The following is a 16,873-nucleotide window of genomic DNA, read 5'->3' on the forward strand; positions in this document are numbered from 1 at the left end:
TAGCGTAGTTTAGGAAACTCAAAATTCTCAGATACTAGTTAGGAACGTGTGATAAGATTACTCGAAACTCGAGGCGGTGCTGATTCTGTAGCACGATCTGATAACATAGTCTGTATAAGTTAGGGAAAAAAAGTTTCGACAGCAGCGAACCGGAAAACTGAGGATGGTATCGAGATGAGAGGAGACTTGCAGGTAGGTGTCTCGGTCTCGTCTCGAGTCGTAAATGACTGTCTCAATCTCGTCTCGAGTCTCTAAATCTATAGAATAGACAGACAGTTCCCCAGCATATAGGAATCTTTAAGGTGAACGACTTTTCTCAATAAAGTTAGTCTGTTTTATGTCTTGTTTGGACGCTAAGATTCCTCGAGAAACTAAATGTTATCCTGAATAGATACACACGCAACCCCACATCGCAGGTTCAAAATTGCCAATAAATTGATTGACTTTGCATGTACTACAAACGACATGTGACGTTTCTCTTCATAAACAGTTAAGTACGATTGCGGTATGTTTGAAGAAGCGTTAAAGTAAATAAATTTTGGTTTATGTAAATTTGTCATCATCATACCAAAGTCTCGAACGAGATCGAGTGTCTCGGACCATATCTCGGTCTTGTCTCGATTTCACAGAAGTCTCTCTCGTTCCCTCTCGTCTCCAAAAGTCAATGAAGGACAAAAAAGGATCAATGTCGGGAATAATTCCGTAAAAGCTGAATTTTGGTCAGTTGTTAGAACACTATAGAGCGACCACAAGGAAAAAAAAAAGGAAAAAATTAGATTAGTTCCATTCTGTCCTCATCATAGTGCCTAAAAAACCTATTTTGCTTGTTTTCGTATCGAACTCGGGATCTCTACTCCGATTTTTTATACGGTGTGGTTTGTGTAGAAAATGAGTTACTTTTCAGTGAGATTACCTGAGCACCGGGAAATTGGCACATAGTGGGGGGCAAGAACAGTTTACTGTTATCGAACCCGGGACTCCTTTAATTTTAATTCTGACATTTTAATAGTTGATACTCGCACCCCGATTGTTATGACATTTTCTACACAAACCAAACCAGGTTTTGAATAATTTCCATTTTGAATGTAACAATGTAACACATTCCATGCCCTCGAACATTCAGAACGTTAAACTTTATATACTTTGGCACATCGCGCTGCGACGCCAAGGGTCCCGGGTTCGAATCCCGGTCGGGCTTGGCTGTTTGTGAATGTCCATTCATCAATTTCATCCTTTCATCACTCATCCCCATCTTCGCAAATTAGCCAAGAGGCACAAAACGCGAAGTAAAATAAACTAAATCAATCAATCAATCAATCAATATTCTTTGGCAATGAACGATACAAATCACAACGCTAAAATTATCTCTGGTTGGTTTGATAGCAAAACGCTACCTTTATTAACATTCTTTGACGGAAAGTCCCCGCGCAGCTTTCCCTTCTTCCGTTCAGCTCAGGCCATAAGGAAGCATGGTCCACTCTCCCCCTCCCCTCCTCACGGAAGTACGGTGCACAGGAGTCGTGGGTCCGCGCATTTTGTTTTGCTTGTGGTTCCACTATAGTAGTAGTGTAAAATCTCAAAAGTCCCAGCCCCTCCTCGCGGTGCCCCCCCCCCCAAACATCAATTTCGCAGACTCTCAGTTATTGACCTATATCTCCGTAACCAATCGTCGTAGGTAGGTAATATTTTTTTAGTCTTAATCCTAATTAGATGGGACACAAAAAAGATTCTGTTTAATTTTTTGATAATGTCGGTGGTTTTTCCGTTATTTAAAAAAATAATCTTCAAAAAGTGTTTTTTTTTCTAGTACTTTTTAAAGTTTTGCCTTTTAACTTTTGAACAAATTAGATGACAAGAAATTGTTTCGAATAAAAGTTGTATACTATTGCATAAGCTTTAAGACGATAGATATACGTTTTAATGTATTTTAATGAAGGGTACAGCATTAAATCTCTATCTTTATCGCAGTCTGGCGGTTAAGTCCGGAATCATTGACATTTTAATTAAAACAAGAGACTTGGTAGAATTAATTGTTGTACGTATCACTTAAGATATGTTCAGTCGAGTAGCCAATCGCCATAGGGCCTCCCCGATGGCGCAGTGGTAGCGTCGTCGCCTTGTAATCAAGGGGTCCCGGGTTCGATACCCGGTGGCGGCACAAGTGGTTTGGATCCCACTTTAAACTGTAGGTCCAGTCCTGATTAGCCTAACTGTGCATAAAGTGGAGTTAAAACAACATATCAATCGCCATCTGCGTTCTGACGGACGCCATCTTGAAAAGAGACTGCCATCTTGAATGTTTTGGATTTGATATATCTCTGGAACGGTGGCACATATCAACTTCTGTTTTTTTTTTCAGGAATGTTCCAAATAGTACACACTTCAATAATATATTAATAAATCTATTTTTGAAAAATATAAAATAGTAGTTTTGTAGAAAAACTCACTATTTATAATACTTTATGTGAATAACGGCAAGTTGAAAGTCTTAATAATTCTCTAACTAAACAATGGTATTTTATGTCTTGTAAGCTTAACAAGATGTTTGTTGAACTGAACATATGTTAAGTGGTACAACAATTAATTCTACCAAGTCTCTTGTTTTAATTAAAAAGTCAATGATTTCTGACTTAACCGCCAGACTGCGATAAGGAGACACTTTTTTGGTACTGTCCTCCATTTGGAGACACATTTTGTGGTGTACCCTTCATTAAAATACATTAAAACGTATGTCGTTTTAAAGCTTATACAATAGGCTACAACTTTTATTCGAAACAATTTCTTGTTTTAATTTCTGAAAGTCTCAGGTGTCGTCAAATTTTCGTACATAGCAAACAAATACCATGCTTGCACAGAAGACAGAATTTTGATTTTTGGTTTCGACAGTACTTTGCTGGAATCAATTATAGGTATTGGACGTAATCTTCAAACACTTTGCAAAAGTTATCCAAGTCTTCACGCAGGTTTTTTCCTCGAAAAGGAGGGTGGGAGGCAGAATAAGATTACATATATTGCCCTTCAGTCATATAAACTTTTATTATTATTATTATTCGATACCCGGTGGAGGCACATTGTAATTCGGATCCCACTTTTAACTGTAGGTCCAGCCCCGATTAGCCTATCTGTGCATAAAGTGAACTTACAACAATTCATTTTTTAAAAAGAAAATCCCGTCCAGCACACCCCTATAGTAGTGAACCAAGTCACGGTTTTAATGTCTTTTGTGAAAACGTTCTATCTTTATTTTGTTGAACAAGGCACTTAATTGTTGTAACAGACAGCCTGTAAAGCACAGAAACAATATTTGTACAATTTTCTGTTTTATAATATCGCTATAATTTAACCATTCGAATTACATGAACTGTCTCCAGATATCTTGTGCAAGATCGCCCTTGCAAGTTTTACTTTGTAAAAGGCTAGAACTTGACGAACCGGTAGTCAAAGGGAACGAAATATATAGAGCATGATTCAGGAATTAAATCTGTCATAAACACTTTGAAATGTGTAATAAGTAAAGGTGAAGTTCCCCGTGCATATAGAACCTTGCCAAGAAAGCACATTTAGGGGACAGGGCCCCACATATTCTCCATCTCTGCCATTTTGGAGGTGATGTGATCAGCACCATGCCCTGGCCGCTTTCGTCCCCCAGGGTTGCTCCAGGTAACCATTGATTTGAGACTGGGCGAGTCGCAGAGAAGTTTTATGCGGGGACAATGCCGGAAAAAATTCCGATCTTAGATAACCCACTACGCTAATCGAACGCGGGTCTCCCGCGTGGCAGTCAGACGTCCTACCGATGTTATTTCCTATTTTAAGGAAGACCGCTAAGCGGCAACCATACCCACGCATCAAACTCACATCAATTTCTTTCAATTCTCGTTTTCATTCAGGACAGACGAACACAAACATCCATGTCCTAACCGGGATTCAAACAAATTATGTAAAATAATAATAATTATTATAAAAAAATACTATCATATTTTACATATAGAATTTAACCCGTATGTGACAAAAAATCATTTCATGAAAATTTAAAATTTAATAAAACAAAAAATAAACTTTATTTTTGGTGCGCACACGTTCTCTCTCTTCGAATGGATTCCAATTATGTATGCTAATTCAATGTTCCAAACTTCCCTTACTGTATGTAAATATCCATGTGTTCTAATAATCACGAGTGTGTGTGTGTATGTGTGCACGAAGGTGCAATGCTGGTTTTTAGGACAAGTTTATATCAACTAGTTGGCATAAACTTATCTGCGTTACGTTTGTGCAAGTTAAAACCACGCCTTGAATAATAATATTAATATGACAATATACTGCATTTATATATTTATCGGGACTTTGCGGAATTAGCACAAACGAAGAAATCTCGAAGGTATTTTGTGTCACGATTCACGAAGCGGCGATCTTTCTGTCCAAAAGACAAGTTCCACGAGGTAACATACCTGTCCTGTCAATTGTATATTATCAGTTTATTCAACTCTGCATGACGGAGGAATGCCTCTATGAAGCATAAGTATTTCAAGTGGTTATTGCTTTTACGGTCTGCGCAGCTTGCTTGACTTCACAGGTGGTGCTTTCCTCCCAGCCCAACAAAGCCCCTGTAGTGTTTCTATATATAGCTCGTTGGTCACCCTTTGCACATTGGAACATTCTGGGATGGCGTATGGGGGAGACAGGGACCAGTGATGCCAACCCTAGCATAATGTTGCTAAATCTAGCATAATTTACAGTTGTTGGCAGATTTCGCATAGCACCTTCGTGCAAGCACACACATATAATGTCATGATTATTAGGACAACTGGATGTTCAACGGGGGACCTATTGTCAGCAGCATGGGGGAGGGGGAGGGGAAAGGCGCCGAATGTGTGTTTTCGGAAGGGCCCTAAGAGCGCGTACCAGGATTTTGTCCGGTGGGCCAGTCTGACACTGCTCAAAGACCTTGTGTATCCCGTAGGACTTGTTCCATATGTACAGTTGAATGTGAAAGCGGTTTCTGTACCATGAATCTAATCTTAACTCCCGATGGCGTAATGGTAACGTCGTCGCCTTGTAATCAAAGGGTCCCGATACCCGGTGGGGGCTCATAGTGGTTCGGATCCCACTTTAAACTGTAGGTCCAGTCCCGTTTAGCCTTACCGCGCATAAACACAAAATCAATCAATATTAACTGATCAGAAAATTCATTTACAAGAGCGCTCTGAATTTCTCTTTTTACTTTATTAGCCGCCTCCCTCCAACCACAAGCGATCCTTTCAGCTAGGGTGCTGGCTGTGCACCGTCAAGGCCACAAGGTCTTGCCTTGTTGGCGAGGGGAGTGAAGGGGATGGCTTTCTGTAAGCCTGAGGCGCAACCACTAATATTTGTTTGGGGGGGGGGGGAAAGTACCAGAATAATAATAACGTTATGAAATCGATCCGTAAATAGAGGTTCCTGGACCGAATTTTAATTCAGCTGGAAAAAGGTTCCTCGGGTGTATTTAAACTCATCTGGAAAAAAAGTTCCTGGACCAAAATGGAATACTTTAAACATAAAAGTATTATTTACGGCCTAGAACCCATTTAGGCCTACACTTTCTGATTTTCTCTTCCGCACGGGGATTAAATGTATTTACAATTCCTGTACCTTTAACCTCCCCCAGCCCTGGGATTGTTAAAAATCCAGGAACCCCCATTGTAATGGGTTCTATTGGGTTCCGTAACGGGATCGGAACTTTTTCTCTCGCACAATTTAAATTCTGCCAAGTTACGTATTGTTTCATTTCAATAAGGAACTTGGACTCTATTTAAACTTATCCGGAAAATAGGTTCGTGGACCGCATTTAAATTCATACGGAAAAAAGGTTATTGGACCGTATTTAAATTCATCTGCCAAAAAGATTCCTGGACCGAGTTGAAATACTTTACAGATAAAAAGGTTCTTTGCGGCCGAAAACCCATTTACGCTTGCTGATTTTCTCTCCTGAAAATCTCTTGTGTCAAGGGAAAAGTTCCAGCAGTCTATCGTCAGTGGTTTGTAGCTCCAGTGTGCGCTTTCTTGTTTTGAGTGGTTCTCGAAGTTGCAACGAGGCAATGGACGGTTTTGCTCCCTTGGAAAGAGTTAGGGGTATTCTGAGTACGCATATCTTAATGCTCATTTTCATTTTACAAGTTCGCCTTAATTTCTTTTAAAATTAGTGTTTCTTAACGTCATTAACTTGTCGTTGTAGTTTTGCTCTCGTAATAAACAGTAACGGTGACTGCTAACTTTTGTCTCGGTGTGTACAGCAGCAGTCGATCAAAGCGCGGTGGATCTGCTGCGCAGATCGGGAAAAGTTGAGTCGAAAGGAAAAAAAAAGGAACTCCATATCTCTTATCTCAGCAGTGGACATGTTTCAAACAAAAGAAAGAAACGGACCCACGGACCTCACCAACAGCCCATCCTCCTGGTTTCATCTCTTCCGCCATGGAGGTGCAACAGTCAAAGCAGCGGGGCGGGGGGAGGGGGCGACACACCCTCAACTTTACCTCCCCTCATGAAGGACACAAAGAGTTGGCCACATGAGCATTTTATGACAGAGAAGCTGGCGAATTTTGACAATGCTGCTGTTCGGATCGGTATTAGCTGCCTGGTCATTGAAGCGAGAATCGCGTTTAAGGTGTCGCAAGGTTTTGCCGCCAGATGGCAGGCCTATAGAGCAACCACAAGGAAAAAATCATTGGACGTCTTTGCTTGTGGCCAGTGTTGCCACATGAAGGGAAATTTGGAGCTAATTTTAAGTGAAAAGGGAAATTCGATGAAAAATAGCGAATATTCAGGGAAATTTTAAGACAGACTAAACATTAATTATATTAAACATTATAACAGATTCCAGTTTCGAAAATGAGAACTTATTATTTTTTTTTATTTTGTAGTATACTTTGTTCTGAGAGGAAGGGTGGAATTTGGGTTGACCCACATCTGGCTACCGTTTGGGGCCGGAGGTATTTGGCCGTTCACCCTTATGGGAGTCCGAGGGTATTGTTTATGTAAAGCTTTCCCCGGTTCTCTGAATTTTGCCTGAAACACTACACGTGCAAACCATAAAGTTATCTTTGTCGCAAACCTATCTTTACTTCAGTCTTCATTGTACACTGGGTGGGTGGGTTATTCATTATGTGCGAGTGTTTGGTGGAAGGCTGTGCCCGTCTTGGACAACGGGAGAACAAGGGAAGCAAAGGAAACTATCTGCAACTCCAGAATATATTAGAAAACGTCGTGGAGAATTATCGGAAGATGAAAAAACACCGCGGAAACAAGTTAAAAAATTCCGTGCAGAGTGGCAAGAAGTGACCAACAATGGATTAAATTTTAATAAAAAACTTGCTGTGTTTTAGAAGTTTCCACCTAATATGTGAAATTTACCAGAATAGAACATTTGCTCAGGTATGTACTATGTATCTTTTTTTTAATAAAACGCGTATATCCATGCGCCGAACTTAACATTTTTATGGGGAGGCAAAAATGTGATTTTCCACACAAACTCTTCATATGTGCGCCTTACTAGAACAGCATTTTGTGTAGAATATTTTTAATTTTCCTCTGATGGTGTGATGAAGACAAGGGGCATTGGCCTCCCTAAATCCAATCTCTGTTTGTGCGTTTTGCTTTTTACTGATGAAAAACTTTAATTGCCAACTATAACATAGTTTTATCTTTCATCTCAAAACAAAAAAAAATAGCTTGGTTTAGAAAAAAATCTAAATCTTCCAAAAAAACATTTATAAGTTATTGATTTGGTTTATTTTACTTGGTTTATTTCGCTTTTCTACCACTTTTGGCTAATTGCAAAGATGGGGATGAGTAATGATATGATGAAACTTATGAATGGACACTCACAAACAGCTATGTCCAGGCCGGGATTCGAACCCGGTAGCCGTGGCGTCGTAGCATTTATAAGTTAAATTGATTAACATTTTATACACACATACGAACATACGTCAACGATAATATTTAATTATTATTATTATTATTAATAATAATAATAATTCTTTAGATGAAGGGAAAAAATGGTCGAAAAAGGGAAATTTTACCCCTTGAAAAGGGAAATTGTACTTACAGATTGTGGCAACACTGCTTGTGGCGGGTTCTTGTAAACATTCGGAATTCAAGCGGGCGGGCGGGAGAATGGTATACTTTGTGCAATATAGGTTGTTTAGGTACGTTTATCCTAGAATTTTCCGAGAAAGAACAGAAGGTGCAATTCACGGTACAGAATTTTCCGATTGTTGATTAGAATACGCCGTCATGGCGAGAATAAATCGTGCCAATATTAATGAACAATTCAAACAGTACAGAACAGAGCGGTGGGGCGAACATTTCTTTTCTGGTAAGTACATATATCACATTTTCTGTGACTTTTAGTACAAATGGATTGAACTGGTGTTTTTTTTTATCATACAGGGAGGTTATTTCAGTCGTTTACCGTCAGACCGTCGGCCGCCGAGCGCCCCCTTCATGCAACAGTTCCCGGCAAATTGACTTACAGGAAGTCCGTAACAGAAACAGCTTGCTTTGTAATGTTTCTACTTTTCACAATTATCGTTACAATTACAATTGAAATAAGCACGTACCTTGTCGCAAGGATGCTGGAAAAGGTGTCCTCCCAAATACAAATTTTTCTGGCACCTTATTTCTGACATCTAATCTTAGATTAGACATCGCTACTTTAACCTCAGTTATCGCGACAGCGCCGGAATCTTATCGGGGGTCGGGGGAGTTGTCTACAGCGAGAGGGCGCTTCATACTGAACGAATGCGACACCTGTCGCCAGTGATGCCAACCCTTACGCATAGGGACTTTCACTATATTTCGCCCGCGGAATGACAGATTTTACCAAATAAGGGAAAACGTAGGGACGTTTTTCAATTTTGGAAAACAACATTGTATTGTGCAAAGTTGCAAAGCTTACTCGCCAGTCAGTTGCACTTTCTTCGTGCTCGGTTTGGAATGAATGGATTAGTTTATCTGGATACTTTAGCGAGGAGGAGAAAAAAGAGAACAAACCAACAAATCTCCATCAGAATTTTGCTACATGTTATCGGTTACCAAGAACTTTCAAGGTAAGTTCTTTTTTTAAAACATTTCCACTCTCGCGAAAATAGTGCTAACATTGCCACATTCTAACGCGGAAACGGAAAGAATATTTTCAATGTTAATAGTATACAAAAACAATAGAAAGATAAATAAAATTGGACCAGAATTGTTCAAGACTGCAGGAAATACAGCATCACCAACCAATATCTATCTCTTCACAGCAGCGGCATGTATGACTTCAAATAACATAATCAACAGTAAACGACTGACTCAACGTTATTCATTAGGTGGTGTGCGGGATCCCGAAAAGTCAGGACCGGGATCGGGAAAAAAATTTCCCGTCCCGATCCCGACTTTTCGGGATCCCAAGCAGTCTGGAAATACCGAATGGTCACTTTAAAAAGTCGTTAATTCTCGACGTTTTCTGCATTGTAAGTTTCTGGAACTTATCGGAAATTGTAAGTTTTTATTCTAGCAAATTTTTTCGTTCCGAATATCGGGATTTACAAAAATTCTCGTCCCGACCCAAAAAATTCTGTTCCGCACACCTTTACAATATCGGACCATTCTGTAATTTCTATGCTACGTCTTATACTCACGAAATAATTAGTCGTGATGATTTATCTCAAGTTAACATGTTGGGGTGAGGTGAAAAAAATGTTCATTAACGTGTAGAAGTTGTAAAATAAGCTTTTCAATTCTCGCAATGATTCTCAGTATACAAGTATGGTAGCCTTATTTGTTGATATGAACAATTGACGACGTTCGCAGTTAGTTACGCTGTCTACACTGTTGATTTCATACTTGGAGAGCATGGATCGTGTAAGAATGGCGGAAGAGAACAGTAAAAATGTTGTTAATGTTGTGCAGATTGTTAGGTGGAGTGTGCAGGAGGATGGCCGTGGGCTAATTAATAAACTTATGGATTTCGGTATATTGCCCAAAGAAGGTGCTTACATGTGACAGCGACAATCACGATGTAGAAGAACATGTGGAGTGTGGACTGATTTGATTACAGGTAAGTTTGGCAATAGTGCATCGATCGTAAAAGTGCAGGATACGAAAATGGCGTCTTCGATGATGATCGTTTGCCGTTAAAGTGCTATGAAAATAAGATTTTTTTATCGGTTCGTAATCACAATTAACGCAAAACTATTCACGGATAGCTCCACTGACTACTCTAGGTAAGGTTAGGTTAAGTTAGGTTAGGCAAGGCAAACATAGTTAAAATTTGGGGTCGAAAAACCATGCACGGGTAGCCCCACAAACCATTGACGAATAGCCCCACGAACCATTCAGGTAAGGTTAGATTAGGTTAGGATAGGATAGGCAAACAGTTAAAATTTGGGTTCGTAGTAATATCAGGAATGTATATTTCGTTTTTTAAGTATTGGAAACACAAAATCTTCAAGTAAATAATGAGCAATCGTGCCGATCGCGGACCACTCAATTTCACTTATTTTGCAATTTCTACACGTGACCCCAAAATTTTAACTTCAAATTCGTGATTATGAGGCCTCAAGTAGTGAGTATGCGAAATATTACAAAAAACGGGAAGGGGTCCTGTATTGTAAATTCCCTCCTTCATTAATTGTGGAAGCACCGAGCAGAAAGATTTGGTAAGTAAATGTGTATATTTTATCTTCTGTTTTGCATGCTAATGAGGTGTTGTTTTTTTAAGTCGCTTTACTTGGCGTAGGGACATTTGGTCAGTTGTAGGGACATTGCCGAAGAATGGTTAGCAACACTGTCGGCTACCAGACGTAGTGAGTCTACGCTATGTTCACTTCTGTTTGCGTTTATCAGTACGCGTGTTGTTTACACTGTGTTTTTGAGTTAGTCTGATATTCAGTGCTAGTGCTTTATTGTGTGTTAATTGTTATTCATTCATTAGTTATGCCGCTAAACAAATAGAGTTTTGAACAAAGAGATTTTATGTACGATAATTACGTGAAAACGAATTCTTGCAGAAAAGTGGTCAGGCAATTACGAGAGACAGGATCTCTTGAACCTAAGAAACGTGTTGTATTGCTGTTGAAGGAGGTCATTTTCAACATCTCTAATAACATAGGAGGTTAGTGATCATCATTATTATTACTTTTAAATATCATTTTACGCTTTCGGTTTGCTTTATGCGCCGGGATTCTGTCTTCGCTTTCTGTCAACTGAGGATAAAGTAGCGATGTCTAATCTAAGATTAGATGTCAGAAATAAGGTGCCAGAAAAAATTGTATTTGGGAGAACACCTTTTCCAGCATCCTTGCGACAAGGTACGTGCTTATTTCAATTGTAATTGTAACGATAATTGTGAAAAGTAGAAACATTAAAAAGCAAGTGGTTTTTGTTACGGACTTCCTGTAAGTCAATTTGCCGGGAACTGTTGCATGAAGGGGGCGCTCGGCGGCCGACGGTCTGACGGTAAACGACTGAAATAACCTCCATATAAATGAAAGCATCCTCCATACCCATGTCTTCCCTTCGTGTATAAACCCAACGAACTTACAAATGGCCAAAATTACTCCTAAAGGAGTTAAGGACATAGAGTCGTTTTTGTTTGTTAATGCCTGCAGAGGCAGCCATCTTGGATGTATGATGTCACACAGACAATACACCAGAATAGTAGACATCAACAAAATATCACAGGTAGTAATTTTCCCCCTTTATATGCCAGAATGTCAAGTAAAGTGTAAACTATGCATAGAATCCTTGCAGAAAAGGGCACGAAATAGTTTCACTAGATATATCTCCATAGCAGTGCGAGATATGAGAAAACTGTAATAATTAATTTTGTTCCTTTTTCAATTCTGAACAAAACATGTATGTATATTTTTTTTTTCAAAACCACTATTAAAGGAGTTATCATGGGTTTTCTTAGTTAGTGCATGAAGCGGTAGCCATCTTGGATTTATGACGTCACACAGGCCTTCTGCCACAATTGCGGGCAAAACACCTGGTAGTACGTTATTGTGTACTACCTTAGCAACTTTTTTTTTTAAAAAAAAATTGCACATGGTGTCGTATAGTTTTACATTGTATCATTCTATTTCAGGACCTCGGGTAATACGTAATTGTGAACCTCATTGTTATATAGATCCAAAAATGTTCTTGTAGTTATTAATATTCGACATTTATTCAAATTTTATCGTTTAACTAGAATTTAAAGCCGGATAAAATCAGAATATTGTAGTTGTATTCCCATAAAAATTAGCCTTTTACATATATTTTTCTTACATATATTTTTTACATTTTGTGTATCAGTCCCATGACACGCAGGCCGTTTTAGGTGCGAGGCCCAGGGCGGTCGCCCACTTCGCCTCCCTCTTGCTCTGATGACCGGGTTACGCTACTCATTCGTAGTTCCCCAATTTCCTCCCGATGATGGGTGGCCACCGGTCCTATAATAATAATCCTTTGCGCGACAGCCCATGAAGGGCCTTGGCATACCTACCGACTGCCGGTCTCCCTCCCACACGTTCCTTCGTCACCTCTAAGCGTGGAGATCTTCAACCAGTATTGGAATAGTCGGGGGGTCAGCCCGACTTATCCCCAGCCGTTATAGTAGGTCGTCTCGACCGGATTACGCTCACTCAGTCGGAGCTCCCCAAGTTCCTCACGATGGTGGGTTGCCACCGACCCTATACGTAGGCCGAATAAATTCCGACCAGAGCCGGATTCGAACTTACGCCGTCCCGCAGCGAACGATCTCAAGACGAGTGAACGTAGCACCGAGTCCAAAGTCCGACGCCTAATGGACCGCACAGTCAGTGTGAAAGGAATTCGAAGTGTAATTCCAGTTCCACCCATACAAATTGTAATTTGTCGAACAGCTACGACCAGGAGATAAGGTTACGTCGATGATGGCTATTTTTCTGATGTTATTTTCAAAGTATAGGCCTAGATATGGTGGTGCCTGGTGTTTGTGTGTACGTGGTGTTTGGTGTATCATTGTGCCCTACATTTTTTTAAAATTTATTTTGTTTTGTGCTGTTTCCCTTGGCCATCCTGTAGGAAGAGTTAGGGAGTAGAGCAGCATTTGTTGAACCTCGCCCTGCAAAAAGCACATAAATTTAATGCTCAACTTGCCTTTCATGCTGAAACCAGAATTTCTTAAGCTGCTCGCTTTCACTATTTTCATTGTGATATATTCCTACATCTTACTCTTACTCCATTTCTGGCAATAACACCAAAGTACAAAGCTAACATTTGAGGAACATATTTCGGACAACACTAAAAAGGCCACGTGTCTCTTAGGTGTCCTCTATCGTGTCCCTATTTTCCCAATAATAGAATATTGCTCTCCAGTCTGATCCATGGCGTGTCCTTTCACTATTTCCTAGCTATAGTTCGTTATAGAGTTCCTTCATTATGCAATTTTTCAACACCGCATCTCTTGTCCTTCCTAAATTTACAGACTCCCTATCAGCGCCGCTTGCTGAAGGATTTTAATGATTTCACAAAACTGAATTGCAAAATCCGGTGCAACACGCTCCTTCGGGAATTCCTCTTTCGAGTGCGTATGCGCACAACACGCAACACAAATCCATTTTACACAGAAAAAAATAGATTAGATATTCAGAAAAGATCCCTCTTCTACTGACTTCCCACGAAATATAATAACCTCCCATCAAGTGTTGATGAATTCTCTTCAGAGTATGCGTGTGTCTTTCGGTCTTTCATCGGAAAAATTCTGATAAATAATGTAAAACTGTGTCATCTTTGACTTATTTTTGTTAATATTTTCTTTGTTATTTTGATATTTTTAATTTTGCTCTTTCCATTGCTGACAATTTCAGCGTAAAATAGTAATTTGCGCAGTATTTTCTCAATAAATAAATAAATAAACAAACATCTATACATCGTGGCAGTACATGGGATAAAACGTCACCTCATAATGGTTGTTGATACACGTTGAATGGTGACCCAGGGTTTTGCACCAAATGTGTCCCACCTGAACAAGGATGCTCATCTGTTCCATCCAGTGGCGCAGGAACGGGTGGGTACAGGGGTACATTGTACCCCCTCAAATTTTTGAAGGGGGGCACTGTACCCCCTAAATCCGTAAATCGAGTTGTACCCCCTGTACCCCCCCTTTGGTAATTTGACAGCAGACGCAAGGTGCTACTGTTAAAGGAACCTATTTTAAATTCGCCCAATAAAAAGGTGAATATTTTTTTATAACATAAGTATTATCTTCCTTACGACAGAAATTCAAACAATTGTAAACTGATTCTACTACATTGTGCTTCCTACTAGTTAGTTAATTGACCTAAGTTCTTGGAAACCTCTTTAAGGAGATGAAAATTGTTTAAAATGTGTGTGGAACGATGGAATCAGATTTGCTCTCAGAAAATCACGCTGCAGACGAATGCTCCTTTTCGTAAGGGGGGTACACTTTTCTAAAGAGGTGGACGCGTCGCTTCGAAGATACAAATCTTCATCTGAAGAGTGTATGACTGACCCCATTTTCTTTTGAATATTTAAAATGGAATTTTCCGAAACGAAATACTTGGGGGGTACAATGTTCTACTACTGTACCTCACCCATATTTTTCATAACTTTGTAAGAGGGTGTTCGGAAAACTAGCTATAGCCTACTTAAACCTATATACTGTATTAAAAGATTTTTTATAAAATAGAGTCCCTAGGCTATCTGAGCATGAAATGGATGTAGAATGTGTTTTAATAACTTCATAGTGGAAACCGAAACAAGAATAAACACAAACAAAAACGAGAAGGACCTCACCACACATGAGACTCGATGAGGCTGTGACAATTCTAGACTCATCGAATCGGGATATCATTCCTAGGCAGGGTTGGCATGTTTAAAACAAAAGTGTTTAAAACACTGTTTTAAACGTTTAAAACACACGGCTTTGTTTTTTTACAAATGTTTTAAATGTTTCAAACAATGTGTTTTTAGAAGTGTTTAAAACACATTTTGGTACTTGATATTTTATAGTCCGTGATATTTTTTTTTGTTGTTGTTTGGCAACCCTGCCTTTTCCTTGAATATGTGTGAAATTAATCCGTGCTTTACGGGTCTCACTTATCACAACATTTGAGCAACCTTATGTACTACTGACGTCACGGGAGAAAGCTTTTTAATTTTAGGCTAAATGCCTACGTTGTTAGGCAGGCTATAGTGGAACCACAAGGAAAGAAACCTGCGCAGACCCCATCGCGCTGGCGGGTGGGGGGAAAAAGACAGGAGGAAGGAGCCTTCAGAGCGGCCAACGTCAGTGTTGCCAGACCTATTAATTTCTCGGTAGGATTCCATAATAAACTATTGCTATGGCACCTCCAACGGCCTGCTCAAAAACAAGTTTCCTGGTCACCTTACTTGAACATGGAGGGGAGAGTGGAACTCCACTCAGCCATGAAAAGTGCTGTTTGAACTGTGAAATTATGCCAAACTATGTGCTAGGACATTATTATTATTTTATTACTATTACTACATTACCATGGGCGTCCGGAAGGGGGGGGGGCGTGGCCCCCCTGGAAAATGAAAGTCAACCAAAAATTATATATTTTTCACATATAATTTCATTTCAGCTGCAATAATGTGTGTTAATTATTGCATGAATATGATACATTGAAATTTAAGCAATGTTTTTTGAGGGAACAACACTATTATTGGAGAAAATGTGCCTTCTTTGCCTCCCCTGGAAAAAATACCCTCCTTTCCCATGCCTGGAAAAAATCCTGCGGACGTCCATGTACATTACTATTTTTAGATGGTTGTATTTTATCCCACCCGAAAAGTGAGTTGATTTCAGTTACAGTAATTTACATCCATTATTATAATAGGGATGTAGAAACGTGATAATTTAAAACTCAAGTGGTGTTTTCTGAGAGGGCAACATTATACGGGGTAATATGCCTCGTTTACCCGCCTGATAAAAATACATTGTTTCCCCCTCGCTGGAAAAAATCTGCAGACATCCTCTTGCCCCCCCAGTGCGCACGCCTATGCCGCCCCCGAGAAGGTCGTTCATCCGCTACTATTAGATCATCGGATTTTGTAGCAGATCTTCTGGTTTCCCAAGGAACAATCTCCTGAATTTTTCAAACCTGACCTGGCAACACTGCCCCGAACACCGATAACGGCAGAGAAGTTGCGCGAACGCTTTGGGCGGAAGGTTTTTTTCCTTGTGGTCGAGCTATAGCTATGTATCCACAAGGTAGCAAACCTGTTGTGCGACAAGAAAGACCCGTGATTTACTGTAGAAATCGAAACTTCTCAGTTCTTTGTTTCGTACCGTCCTGTAAGTTTGAGACTGGTGGAAGCTGGAAACTAATATCTGAATACACAATGCGTGATTTTGATCATGACGTGATTTTTATTTCTCTTGCGATACGATTCATTGGTTTATAGTATAACTGAATGAAGCACAGATGGTTACTTTTGGTAACATAATTTTGTACTTGGAAAGATAAATTGATCTGGAGAATCTATTATGACACTGCAGGTTGTTTTCTGCTATATAAACTGTTCAGGCAGCAGGAAATATTTCACCCTGATTTTTCCAGGAAGAGGATAGTAATTCTACAATATTCAGTTTCTTGAAATTTAGATGAACATGAATCCTAACCCACTTCAGCAGTGGCGGAAAAAGGGGGGCTATTACCCCCAAGTTTTGTCCCTGCAGTAGAGGTGTGCGAGATCCCGAAAAGTCGGGACCGGAATCGGGAAAAAAAATCCCGTCCCGATCCCGAATTTTCGGGATCCCAAGCAGTCGGGAAATACCGAATGGTCATTTCAAAAAGTCGTCAATTCTCGACGTTTCCTGCATTGTAAATGTCTGGAACTTACAGGA

The 16,873-nt window shown here is 39.8% G+C and overlaps 1 protein-coding gene across 2 annotated transcripts in view; it reads left to right on the forward strand.

Annotated features, from left to right (window-relative positions):
- Positions 1-16,873, forward strand: part of LOC145984493 (histone-lysine N-methyltransferase NSD2-like) — a 514,670-nt gene that overhangs the window by 16,124 nt on the left and 481,673 nt on the right. The gene's annotated exons all lie outside the window — the stretch shown is intronic.

Source organism: Lepisma saccharinum, chromosome 2 (assembly GCF_977018435.1).
Source record: "Lepisma saccharinum chromosome 2, izLepSacc3.1, whole genome shotgun sequence".
Classification (NCBI taxonomy): domain Eukaryota; kingdom Metazoa; phylum Arthropoda; class Insecta; order Zygentoma; family Lepismatidae; genus Lepisma; species Lepisma saccharinum.